Genomic DNA, 12450 nt, shown 5'->3' with positions numbered 1-12450 from the left:
ATTTTATTTTTTATTGAATAAATACTTTATTTTCAAGACAAAACAGAGGACACAAGGGAGGGCTTGCAATCATCTCTAGAAAGAGTTGAAAACTGGTCTATTCTAGTTCCAAAGAGCAGCTCATTGGGATAGAAGATAGGCAAAAATATTTTCCTCTCTACATACATTAACAAAATATTCAGCAAGATACAAAATATCTTCCAAAATTTGCTTTGATACTTTGGTGAGGGGCAACTTCTTTGTTTTTCAATGGTTCAATGACATTCAACCATCTCCTTCAAGGACAATTCTCTTGACTCCTTCAACAACTTTTCTAATAGCTAGACCTAATTACTTTGTCCATGTTGCTATTATATTTCCTCTGAGGTTTCTTGCACCACTATCATGGAGAATTTATCTTCCTTGATTACAGCATCAAAATTCAGCTTTTATCCAAGTCCTAGGTGGGGGAGTCTAGGATGGGCCTTTTGGGATTTTTTTGGAGCTAATTTCTCTAACCTTGCTTGTGTTCCTCAAAAGTTTATTAACTTGCTTCACAACTCTTCTGGGTTGTTTTTGATTAATCCATTCTAACTTTATTTCTCGTCATCCATACCTAGTTATAGAGAATTGTGGCATATAATTGGAAATCTTTAGCATCTACACCCTCTAAACCTAGGCTAGGCTTTAGGTTGATTCTCATTTTCTCCCACTCAGCAATAGACATATTATATATTGTGCGCACCCAAATGGTCTTCAACGGGCTCAACTTATACTTGGGCTCACAACTTGTTTGTATTGTGGGCTTTGAGTTTCCTACTATGGATAGTCCTTTGCTTGGAGACCTAACTGCACACTCTTGTTTCCATGAACTCCTCACTTTTTCCTCACAGAGTTACTACCCTCGCTACTGATATCGTTACTCTTTTCTCTCTGTTTTCTCTCCAGAATTGTCTACCCCCACTTCTCATTCTATTCTCCTATTTCTAACTTGAGATGGGTGAAGGTGTTATGATTACTTCCTATTCTCACTCGTGTGGATGGGGGTCCAATTCCATCATTTCTAAGAGGATGCTCCATTGGGAGTGGTGGTAATGGCATTAAAACTGGTTCCCACCTCCAAAAGATGGTTCGGCAGGGATATTCTCTAAGGCAATACCGGGATGCCGAGAACATTGGATGTTCTCGGCAACTACATTCTCGATTAGGTTGTACTTGACCGGCATGGGCTTGTCTCTGATGTGTTCAGGGCAAGATGGGCCAGTCAGAAAAGAAAGCTCACGCGTCCGAGAAAGCCAGAACGTTAGTAGAAAAGAGGTTGACGGAGATGGAGGTGAAGCTGCGCGGGACCAAGCTCAAACTGGCGGAGGCGAAGAGCTTGAACCTTACACAGGCTGATGAAATTGCCGACCTAAAGGCGGCTCTAGAAGCTTGTGAAGAAATATGGTACAATGAAAGTTTCGCAGACGCAGAAAACTCTGTGGAGCCTATCATTTACCAAGCTCGGAAACATGGAATCGGAAAGGGGTGGATGGCTGCCCTGTAAGCTATGGGGGTTCCTGACGATTCTCTTTTAAGGAATCCCAACCAGGTTCCCTTCCCGGACCCCTCTCCCCCCGTCCAGAATCACTTCGGTGCTGCTGATGAAGAGGAGACTCCCAGTATAAGGGAGTTGGTGCAGGCAATTGATTCCCACGTGGAGTTACTTAATCTGGAAGTCACCAGCAACGTTCATGTTGGCATCCAGCCTACCGAGGACGTACAAACTCAGCCACCTCCAACCGCTCAACCAGTTGAAGACGCACCAAAACGGCCAATTGATGACGAAGCTCAACTCCCACCCATTGATCCTTCAGCTTGATGCTCGGATTTTATCCTGCCTTTACCCAGTTACTTTCTTTTTGTTTAATTTTTCCTTTTATTTGCTTGGTTTGCCTACAGTCACCGGGTTGTGGTGACAGAACAATGGTTAAATTTTTATTCCCCTTTACTTTATTTGATTAGTCATCCAGATGTGGTGACCAAACATTTATTTTAGCTATATTTATAAATGATTATCGCATTGTTACTAAGTTATTTTTCTGCCATGCCTTGCCTTTTTATTCCTAATGACCAGGTAGCCTAATCAAGGCTTGTCTTTGGTCGGTGATAAAGACTACTCCTTCACTTGCATTCAAAAAGATAGGCTATATCTTTATCTTTTCAGTGATTGGGACCGAACTGAAAAATGTTTGTTTTTAGAAAAAATTAACACCAAGCTCGCGCTTACACGGCAATTGCTATTGAATTTGGCTCGTGCTTGTATATTTAATGAAATGAATGCCAGGCTTTCGTTCTTAAGACAACTAGGTGTTAGGTTCCCATCTGTTAGGTTATTAGGCTTAGCCGGGAACATGGTTTTCATTGTTAGGTAAATTTACTATAAGGTTTCCACCTGACCGGTGATTAGGGTAGAATCGGGAAACAAGTTTTGTCCTTAGAAAAATTTGATGTACGGTTTTCACCTGCTCAATGATTAGGATTGAATCGGGAATAGGCTTCTACCCTTAGAATAATCTGATGTAAAGTTTCCACCTACTCGGTGATTAGGATTGAACCGGGAACAGGCTTCTGACCTTAGAATAATCTGATGTAAGGTTTTCGCCTACTCGGTGAATAGGATTGAACTGGGAATAGGCTTCTGACCCTAGAATATTAGATGTAAGGTTTCCACCTGCACGGTGATTAGGATCGAACCGGGAACAGGCTTCTGTCCTTAGTATAATTAGATGTAAGGTTTCCATTTGCTTGGTGATTAGGATCGAACCGGGAACAGGCTTCTGTCCTTAGTATAATTAGAGATTTGGTTTCCTCCGTGTTAGCTAATCGGGGTTGATAAGTTAATAATGATGGAACCAAAAGTATGAATACATCTGCATGGATAAACATTGCCCTCATAATACTTGATATTATACATATATTACATTATACTCAACCCATACTCCTGTGCACTGATGGTCAGTGGTAAAACTTCTTTAAATTGTGAACATTCTATGGCCGGTGAAGTGGTCTTCCATCCAAGTCTTCCAAATAGTATGCTCCCGCGAGCAATAGCGGTAATTTTATAAGGCCCTTCCTAGGTTGGGGCTAACTTTCCTACATTGACGTCTCGCATATTTCCTATTACCTTTCGAAGTACCAAGTCTCCAGTGCAGAATTCCCTCCTCTTCACATCCCTGTTATACCTCCGGGCAAGCTTCTGTTGATACTCCACTAACCGTATGGTTGCCAATTCCTGGCATTCTTCTAACAGGTCCAGATGTTTCACCATTAATTCATCGTTCTTGGTAGGGACAAATCTTGCAACCCGAGCACTGCATAAATTCACCTTGGCCGGTATGTCTACTTCTGCTTTTGTATGTAAGAGAAAATGAAGTTTCTCCCATGGACCTTCTGGGAGTCATCTGATATGCCCACAAAACATTGGGCAGCTCCTCGACCCACTTACCCTTAGCACCCTCTAGTCTTCTCTTTAATTCGTTTACAATTACTTTGTTAGTGGCCTCAGCTTGACCGTTACTCTACAAATATGCCGAGGTGGAATACCTGTTCTTGATACCTAGATCACTACAAAACTTGTGAAAGGTTTTGCTATCAAATTGCAACCCATTATCAGATATCAGGGACTCTGGTACTCCAAATCTTGTTACTATGCTTCTCCACACAAACTTCTTGACATCCACATCTCAGATATTAGCTAATGCCTCAGCCTCCACCCACTTAGTGAAGTAGTCTACAGCCATTATAACAAACCTACGATATCCTGTGACCTAGGAGAACGGACCGACAATGTCTAGCCCTCACTGCGCAAAGGGCCATAGGCTACTGATAGGATTTAGACCCCCTGCTGGCTGATGGATCAACGGGACATGGTTATTGCTCGCACTTCCGCACATATTTAGCAACATCCTTCTACATCTGTGGCCACCAAAATCCTTAGGTCATTACTCGGTGTGCCAATGAGCATCCCCTAACATGACTGTCGCACACCCCCTCATGGAGTTCGGTTAAGAGCTCATTAACTTTGTCGGGACGCAAGCATAGAAGATACGGCCCCCTAAAAGACCTTTAGTACAGTTTACGATTTTCTTATAACCAATACCAAGCAGCTACTCTACGCACCCTGTCAGCTTCTTTTTCGTCATTTGACACTCAATCCTTAGCCAAAAAGTCAATGATTGGGTCCATCCAGCATGGCTCGGATGTTGCCACCACTGAAACACCTACCCCTACATTTATACTTGGTTTTGCCACTAGCTCCACTTTGATTAACCGAGGTACCTCATTGGTCAGTGATGACGCTAAAGTGGCTAGAGAGTTCGCATGTCGATTCTGCCCCCTGGCCACTTGAATCACCTTTGCCTTCAAAAACTGGTTCATAACCTGCCTTACCACCTATAAGTACTCCATCATTCGGGGACCCTAGCTTCAAAACTACCCTGCACCTGATTAACCACCAACCGGGAATCCGAATAAACCTCAACTTCCTGAGCACCCATATCCCAAACAGCTTTCAATCCGGCAAGCAAGGCTTTGTACTCGGCTTCATTGTTGGAAGCCCTAAAACCTAACCTAAAAGAATATTCCAATCTTATCCCTTTTGGATTAATGATGACAATTCCAGCCCCAGCTTCCATTGCTCTAGATGCACTGTCCACAAACACCTTCCACGGGTGAACCTTCACATGACAAACCACTTCCATTTCTCTCCTCGGGGAAAACTCTGCGATAAAATCGGCAAGAACTTGACCCTTCACCGAACTTCTTGGTTTGTACCTAATGTCAAAGGAGCCTAGCCGAGTTCCCTACTTAGCTATTTTGTCCGTGAAGTCAGATCTTTTCAACAATGACTGCAAAAGATATTCGGTTAATACATAGAAGGTATGAGCTTGGAAATAATGGAGCAACTTCCTTGTAACATGTACTAGTGCTAATACCAACTTCTTTAGAGGCAAGTACCTCGTCTCGACATCAACTAAGGTTTTGTTGACATAATATATTGGCTATTGCACTCCTTGATCCCTCAGTAGCATGACACTTACGGCATGCTCGGACACTGAGAGATACATGAATAAATCCTCCCCGAGTTCTGGGGCCGTCAATATAGGCACTCGTACCAAATACTCCTTCAAATCTTGAAAAGCCTTTTCACACTCTTCGTTCCACTATAATCCCTTCCATTTCTTTAAAAGTTGGTAGAATGGACGACATCGATTGGCAAACTTGGAAATAAATCGGTTAAGGGCAGCCAGTATACCGGTGAGCACTTGGACTTCCTTTGGATTGCTCGGCGACTTGAGGCACTCTATAGCTTCAATCTCATCGGGTTGATTTCTATTCCTCGGCTAGTGATCATATACCCTAGGAACTTGCCATCCCCCACCCCAAAAGCACACTTGTCAGCATCGAGGTGCAACTTATGTCGTTGAAGCACTTCAAACACCTCTTTAAGATCATCAATATGCTGCACCTCCCGTTTGCTTTTAACCACCATATCGTCAATATACACCTCCACCGTTCACCCAATCTTATCTCTGAACATCGTTGTCATTATCCCTTGATAAGTAGCTCTAGCATTCTTTAACCCAAACGACATTACAGTGTAATGGTAATTAGCATCGAGGGATATGAACACTGTTTTCTCTTGATCGTCGGCGGCCAAGGCAATTTGATGATAACCCTGGAAAGCATCCAGAAAGCTCATCCTTGGGTGCCTATACGTGGCATCTACTAGTTGATTAATCTTCGGCATGGGGAATGAGTCTTTCGATTATGCCTGGTTCAAATCAGTAAAATCAACACACACCTTTCATTTGCCGTTCTTCTTTTTTACCACCACGGTATTTGCTCCTACCTCCTTCAACCTCTTAACCTCTTGCCTGACGGCTTTGACGTGCTCCTTAGCCGATCTCCTTGGCTTTTGCTTCTTGGGAGGGAATGGTGGGTCTACGTTAAGCTTGTGAACTATAAACTCAGGGTCTATCCCGAGCACCTCGTACAGGCTTTAAGCAAATACATCAACGTTCTGTACAAGAAATAGCGGTAGCTTTACCCTATCCACGTCCTTCATACTTGTTCCTATTTGGAAACTCCTGTTATCATCCAATAGTATCCTTACTCTTATTAAGCCCTCAGCATAACTAGCCCCCATTCCTTCCTGGGGTTCCTGTAATTGCTATAAGGGTACTTCCTTGGCTAGTTCCTTTTACTTGATCTCCCGGTTAACGGCGACCACCAAACACTACCTGACCGCTTGCTGGTTTCCCCTTACTATAGCAATACCTTGCTTGGTGCGAAATTTAACCTTCACATGGAGAGTGGATGGGACTACCCCTATTGCATGAATCCATGGCCTTCCAAGGATTGTCCTGTATGGAGAAAACGAACCGATCACTTTAAATGTCACCATTACCTGACCTTCCATATTTACGAGAAATGGAAGTCTGCCCTTATGGGATCACCATCTGGCCATCAAACACCACCAGGGATGTGTTGTACTTAGAGAGATCCTCATTCTTCAGGCCAAGTCCATTAAACAGGTCGGGGTACATCACTTTAGCTCCACTCCCTTGATCTATTAGTACCCTCTTCACTATAAAACCATTTATCTAGGTTGTGACCACTAAAGCATCGTCGTGTGGTTGAATCATTCCTTCTAGATCGTCATCATTGAAAGCAATGGGCTCCCGAGTGTATTTCAACTTCTTTTCGGAGGATCGCTCGTCCAGACAACCTTTTACCGGAACCACAACTAGTACCCCTCTCCTCTTGGATATCGTGGTACCCCTTGAAGTTGTGTGGATGACTTTTATTACTCCCAATAGGGGTGGGAGAGGATTCCCTCGAGGTCAAGTTTCCTGCCCGACATCCTGATTCCTCGGGTCCACCACAAACTCTTTCAAATACCCTGCTGTTACCAGCTGCTCTAAATGGTCTTTTAACACCCTACATTGTTCAGTGGTATGCCCTTTATCCCTATGTTAAGTACAGTACAGGTTCTGATTTCTCCTTGACAGGTCACCCTCCATCTTGTTTGGCCACCGAAAGTATGGCTCATTCTTGATTCGACCCACGATCCTGTGCACTGACTCCTTGAATGTCATTCACTTCCCTCACCTGAGTGCTCGGTTCTTGAATCCTTAAATCCTTCCAGGGCCTTGATTGAAAACCCCCTTGCCAAGGCTGATTATGATCGGAGCGTTGCCTTTGTTCCGCTGCCGGTCATCCTCCAATCTTTTATACTCTTCGATACGCCTCATAAACTGCCTCATATCCATAGGAGGTCTCCTTGTCAACGAGTCTCGCAATTCGGAGTCCTTGGGCAATCCCAATCAAAAAGTAATTGCTGAGATTTTTCATTGCCTTTGCCAATCTCGTTGTATAGCTCTTAGTACCGGCTAGTGTAGTTTCAGAGGGTTTCCTTTGCCCTTGTTTTCATAGATAACAGGGCATCCACCGATTGCAGGTCATAAACCAGACACCGAAGTCTTGGATTAGCTCGACAAAGCTATGAATTGAGCCCTTCCTCAATCCATTGAACCACCTCAAAGAAGTGGGCCCGAGGCTCGAAAGAAATACCTTACACATTAGCGCATCATTATGAGTGTGCAAAGACATCATCTGGATATAGTGGCTTACATGCTTCACCGGGTCCATTTTCCCGTCATAAGAGTTAAACGAAGGCTGCGTAAATTTGCTCGGCGTAGGAGCCCGTTCAATGTCCCCTGAGAAGGATGATCGAGCAGCCTGTGTAATGCTTGGCTCATAACATCCATAGCGGCGTTGTGGGGTCTTCGATCTTTTAAGGAGATTGAGTCTCGGTCTGTGTACTCTCGCGATCGATCCTAATGTCTACGGGAACTAGATCGATGGGACCCATCTCCATTGTGACCCCACATAGTAGCTGACCCCTCTTCACGCTCCTCGCGATCCCTTCTCCGATGTCTACTTCTTACTTCCAACTCCAAATCTCTTACCAAATTACGCAAACGTTCAAGTTCCTCGTCCCTCCTGTCAAAGCGCTCACACCCTGATGTGCTTGATATTGTCTGGTGTGTTTGATACGACCCTTCTCCAAGGCTAGACTACACTTCCTCTTGCTCATGCTTCTTATCTTTACGCCTCTTTTGCCTTTTTTCTCACCAAATGGATCCCTGAGAAGATCTCCCAGAATCACTTTCAGCATAACTCCCTAACTGACCTTCAGACATTTTCCCCGCATGAGTCTCGGCAGAACCATAGCTACGTAGGAGATTCCAACAATTGGCACCAATTGTGCGCGCCTAAATGGTCTTCAATAGGCTCAACTTATACTTGGGCTCACAACTTTTTTGTATTGTGGGTTTTGAGTTTCCTACTATGGATAGTCCCTTGCTCGGAGACCCAACTTTACGCTCTTGTTTTTGTGAACTCCTCACTTTTTCCTCACAGAGTTACTCCCTTCACTACTGATATTGTTACTCTTTTCTCTCTGTTTTCTCTCTAGAGTTTCCAACCCCCACTTCTCACTCTATTATCCTATTTATAGCTTGAGATGGGTGGAGGCATTATGATTACTTCCTGTCCTCACTTGTGTGGATGGGGGTCAAATTCTATCGTTTCTAATTGGATGCTCCGTTAGGAGCGGTGATAATGGTATTGGAACTGGTTCCCACCTCCAAAAAACGGTTCGGCAGCGATATTCCCCAAGGCAATATCGGGATGCCGAAAACATTGGATGTTCACGGCAACTACATTCCCGATTAGGTTGTACTTGACCGGCACGGGCTTGTCTCTGATGTGTTCAGGGCAAGATGGGCCTCACTTGGGCCCAATTTGGGCTTTAAGGCATGCCCGAACCAAAGTCAAAGGTCCAATGGACATGGGATCAAGTACTATACAGTAAGGTTAGGGTCCAAAGCTCAATGGGCCCGAGATCACACCCGTACATATACATATGGCCAAGATCTAACGGCCAAACTAGTGGTAAGGGCTTAGGCCAACATACCCCAAGGAATGGGTTTGAGTTCCCCCACTAGCAATATGGTGTGACTCCTTATACCCTACTTGCTATTTACATAGCTCATAAGTGATTGTGGTGTGGAGTCTTAGATCAAGAGTGGTTAAGATGTTACTATGGTCACGTCCAAATAAAAAAGCCACATTTGGTTGTCCTCCTTGTAACCATTTTCTTTCACCCAAAATAATAATAAGGATCTAACGGCCAAATTAGATTGGCAACCTAGTCACACTACAAGAAAAGTAAAAATATGTTCCAAAGACTCACTAACATTATTGCACAAATAACAATCCATCAAAGTCATGTATTAATTAAGTTATTAAACTCTTTCATCAGGTTATCTTTTGGCCCGAAATTTTAGGTGAAAAAATAAAATAAAAAGTACTAAAAATTAAAAAGGGTCCGGTTAATGTATGCCCTTAAAGCACACATTAATCATCCATTTTGAGAAATATTTTATAGAGAATTGAAAAAGCTGTCAAAAAAGTTAGTAACTTTTTCATTTTTTTATAGAAAATTTCTTAAAATGATTTACTAATATATGCACTAAGTGTATCCGTTAGTATAACCCAATTAAAAAAATACTTAAAAAAGAATTATTGACCCCTCTCTTCCTTTTGATCAATCACAAATATCTATTAGCTATATAAAATAGGGGTGTAATCGGTTCAATTTGGTCGGTTTGAAGAGAGGTTTTTCCACCGAACCGAAATTTTCGGTTTTTCAAATTTGGCATTGACACCAAACCGAAAGGGAGGAACACCGACACCGAACTGACTGGATTTCAATCGGTTCAGGTCAGTCGGTTTTTGATTGCTTCCAATTTCTTAGAACCAAATAGATCAGAGAAAAAAAAAGCCTATTTCTCTTTACTTTCCCAGATTTTCTTAGCACCCAAACACCAAGCAAAAAAAAAAAAAAAAACTTGAAATCATGTATATAATTAGAAAACATACCAAAATAAGAAAAAATATATATTTCCTTTGCTTTCTGACGTTTTCTCACCACCTAAACACCAAGCACCAAGCAAGTAGCAAACACAAAAAAAAAAAAAGAAAAAAAAAAAGAGAGAGAACTGAGAAGAAGCATTGAGGCAGGGTGATAGTTTATATATGTTTTTTTGGATAAATTTTCTAACCATCCAAACAAGAGGGACTGTGGGGAGGCGGCGGCAGAGGCAGAGACCGTGAGAGAGAGGGAATGGAGAGTGGAGTGTGTTGCCATTTGTGAGAGGGAGTACCGATCGGCTCATTGGAGGGGGTTGGGGCGATCGGTGGGGGAGGAGCCAGAGGCGAGGTTGACGGAGCGGAGGAAGGCGACGGAGGAGTGGCATATGGAGTTGGAGCCAAAGAGGGAGTTGGTGGCTTTGAGGTGCGAGTGGGAGCATGAGATGGTGGAGAAGAAGTTAGAGATGGAGACTTGGTTGGTGATGAGGCTGGAGCGGCTGAGTGAGAGTGTGAGAGTGAAGTGAAGTGTGGTTGGGTAGGGTTTTCTAACTTTTATTTTTATAGTTTAATTAGTTTTAGTTTAATAGAAATTTACTTAGTTTCATCTTAATTAGTTAATCTAATGGGTTTTAACTTTTAAATAACAATGTTTAAATAGAAAGAAATTAAAGAATCATAAAATGAAGAGGCCAGATTTGATTTGATCTGATCACAATATATATATATATATATATATATAAAATGCCCAAATGGGCCTAATGTTTTAAAATAAAATGAAAAGGCCGAAGCCCCAACTAATGTACAAACTAGAGGCCAACTTTTTTTAAAAAAAATAATAATAATAACTAACGGAGGCCCAAATTACAAATATATATATATATATAGACTTTATATTAAGAATTTTATGTAAAATATATTATAATATGTTCGGTTTCGATCGGTTCGATATATTCAAACCTGAAACCGAAATCTAACCGAAATTTTTGGTTTTTAAAAATTAAAAACGGAAATCAAACTGAAATTTTGGCAACGGTTCAGTCAGTTTCGGTTGGTTTTTTCCGTTCGTTAGTTTTTTGCACACTCCTAATATAAAAAGCAGCAATGCCCCTACAATACACATTTGGTTTATTGAGTCTTTACCTTTTTTTTTTCAAGTTTTGAATAGTTGCTACGATGCCACTATGGTTTGTTCAAGTGGCATTGTAGCTACAATTTTTTTTTTTTTCCTTCCAGTCTTTCGTTTGTACTTTTTTTCTTTTAAATATTTATAAGAACTCGCATATATATATATATATATATATTGTTATATTGACATAACAAATTTCACAATATTTTTATAATTATCGAGGTGTCAATTTCTTATAAGTCAAAATAAAATAATAAAATATGAAACTGTGACCAACCACAACTGAAAATAAATGTTTTGTGAAAATGTTGTGACATTTGTTAGGTGAATGTGTAAGAACTACAGTACTTTTGGTTTGTTCAATATGTACTATTCATTTTTTTTTTTTTAGTCATCGATTTGTGCTCTTTTTTTATATATAAAAAGAGCGAATAGGCTTATGAATAGTATTATGAACAGTATTGTTGGTTTAGTGGCTTGCCTCCCCCCCCTCCCCCCTCCCCCCTTTTTTTTTTCTTCAAGTTTACCAACTTGGTTTGAGTTTTTTTTTTTTTTTTTAAAGGATCTTTATATGTTTACTTTGTACTTATAATGTAAGCTTACATTGAATACACACAAAAAGTAGTAAATATTATATACATTTAATAAGCTCATGAATAGTGTTATGAACAATATTTTTGGTTTAGTGAGTTGCCTCTTTCCCCTTTTTAATTTTTTTTTTAATTTCTTCAAGTTCACCAACTTTTTTTTTTCTCTCTCTCTTTTAAAGGATCTTTATATATTTAATTTCTACTTGTAATGTAAGCTTACATTGTATATACACAAAGAGTAGCAAATATTATATACATTTGCCAAAAAAAAAAAATTTGTACAAATTTTGCAAATGTATACAACATTTGCCAATTTTTATGTGTTTATGATATAAATTTACATTGTAAGTGTAATGTATATTTCTATATATAAAAAGAGTGAATGGGAAAAACTACAGTAATTTCGCGACAATAGTTTTAGTTTGTTCAACTTTCACTGTTTTGCTAGCCCTTTTTTTTTTTTTTTTTTTTTTTTTTTTGTGAATGCATAAAGTTGTAGTATATTTGCTATATTATTTTTGGTTTGTCCAATTCACAGTGTTTCATATTATAATAAAATATTAACATCACAAATTGGTGCAATATTTTCACAATTGTTGAGATGTTAACTCATTATAGGTCAAAATAAAATAATAAAATAATAAAATATCATACTAGAACCAGTTACAACTAAAAATAAAAGTATTATGAAAAAAAAGTGTTATATCCACAATAATTTTCACAACACTTTCATAACAAATCAAATATGGTAAATTATTATTGGTTTTAATT

This window comes from Quercus robur, chromosome 2 (assembly GCF_932294415.1).
Source record: "Quercus robur chromosome 2, dhQueRobu3.1, whole genome shotgun sequence".
NCBI lineage: Eukaryota > Viridiplantae > Streptophyta > Magnoliopsida > Fagales > Fagaceae > Quercus > Quercus robur.
The sequence above is the reverse complement of the archived record's forward strand: the minus strand, read 5'-3'. Positions refer to the sequence as shown.